We start from the raw sequence: 2,030 nt of genomic DNA, 5'->3' as shown, positions 1-2,030 counted from the left end.
TGGTAAACCTAGCCAAGTGAAAATAGAACAGACTCCTGAGGGATCCCCCTTAAAAGTAGTTAGGGAACTCCCACAGCTGGACACTGTTGGGCACAGCCAAACATGGGGCCTAAAAACCCCAGACCTGACCTGTCCCTCCAGTAAGCCAAACAGAGGGACTCAGCCTCCAGCTTTAGGTAGCCAGAGGCTGACCCTGAGAGCTCAGTGCATCTCAGCTAAAGAAAGGAAGGCACACATGATGAATGGTGATTGGAGGAAGTTGAGCCCAAAGGTAGAGGAGCCTCACTTCAGTACTCCATCCCAGCATCAGCCTTCTTCTTTCCCAAGACACACCAGAGACAGAGATTTCCTATGGTGGAGACCCTCAGATACCCTTAGGGTGAGGGGTTGCCTAGTGGACCATGACACAGGGGGAAACCAAGCCAGAGCTGGTCCTTCCTTAAATGGCCACTTAGGTAATAGAGGCTTATCTGGACAAGGATAGCCTTATCTCCTTTCGTTTGGGGGGGGGGTTGTGTAGGAAGGTACCTCCTGACTATGGTTGCCCCCAACTTTTTGCCCTGTGTTTTAGCTGGTTTTGGACATAGTCGACCTGGGACCCTGCCAATCAGGACCCCAGGCCTACTGCTCTCTCTTTAAAATGGATTCCATGTACCCTAGGTACATTTCCAATTGGTACTGGGCCACCTTATCAGACCGTGTAATTCAGGGCATAGGTGTACCCAGGGCCGCCAGGGGCTGCAGCATGTATTATGCCACCCCTGGCTGGCCTCCTAAATTTGACACAACTGGCTGCACGACAGCTGGGGCGAAGGCGTGTAACCACCCTTCGCTTTAGGTATAGTAGCTCTATATCTAACCCTACAATGGACACCCGAGTTCCTATCAGTCACTCCTATGGCAGGCCTTAACGATCCTGAAGGCAGAGTGCGTGGGCTCGTGTGAGCTAGGTTCAGGCCCGAGCCGAGCCCGGTTGCAGCTTGCGGAATCAAGACCCAATAGCTGTTCCATGATAACGCGTACCATATCGGTAACTCCGGTGTCGCGTTATCCAGGCATGTCGAGTAAGGTGTCATACGAATCGGGGTGCTGCCCTCTCACCAATTCTGGCGATGAGGTTAGCATCCCACCCTTCTAGAGGGACACGACATGTACGTAACTGTGAACCCCGGTTAAAGTTAACTGAAGCCTCAGCTCCACAAAATGGATGCTGCCACCACAGACACGAGTCTGACCTCCTGCTGCTGGGAGTCCTTCCAGCGAGGAGCACTTGGACAAAGGGTTTCCTGTCGAGGGCGGTGTTCGCACCGTCCCAGACAGGGTTTGTGTATTCTGGGTAGGTAGGGCTTTGGCGAGAAGGTGACTGCGGAGTGGCACCCCGGTGCTCACTACGCATCTGCCGGTTAGAACCAGTTCCAGGGGCGCCAGCCCTGGCCTGGGGAAAGTCCGGCAGGGGAGAGGGGTGTAACTACCCCCCTTCCTGGTCCCACCCTTAGGGCAGGACCTAGTCATGTACCCACCCCTTTCTTTAGAATAAAGACCGGAGCGGGGACCCTTCCAAATTAGATCATCTTTGATTCAAGAACTACTTTCTACGAAAGGACATTCAAGACTCTTCTCAAGATTTCTCCCTTGTGACTAAGGAGTAGTCACCCTGCATCAGCGGGCACCAACTAAGAACTCTGCGGTTTGCTGTAAGTCCTTCCTCAAGGAATCCGATGGCCCAGCTCGACGAGAACCGGCTTCCCTGGCACCTCTGACCTCTACCCACGTCATCAGCTCAGCTGTGATCTGTGGGTGCGACGAGACCTCGAGGGACCGGCCATCATCAGAACCTGCACGCTCTTAAAGCCAGCACGACCATCGAGGTAACTCTCTGGTGAGTGCTCTGGGGTCCGAGAAGCCCCGACCCTGAGCCGCTCCAGCATCGAAGTGCAGTCTCCCAGCATCTCCACGATCTGCGTGGGGCCCTTCTGCTCGCTGCTCAGCACGTTGTCTGGTCACTAGCCGCTGGCTTGTGCCCTTCTGTG

The sequence above is a fragment of the Lissotriton vulgaris genome, chromosome 7 (assembly GCF_964263255.1).
Source record: "Lissotriton vulgaris chromosome 7, aLisVul1.2, whole genome shotgun sequence".
In the NCBI taxonomy this organism is placed as follows: domain Eukaryota; kingdom Metazoa; phylum Chordata; class Amphibia; order Caudata; family Salamandridae; genus Lissotriton; species Lissotriton vulgaris.
Note: the sequence above shows the minus strand (reverse complement) of the source record.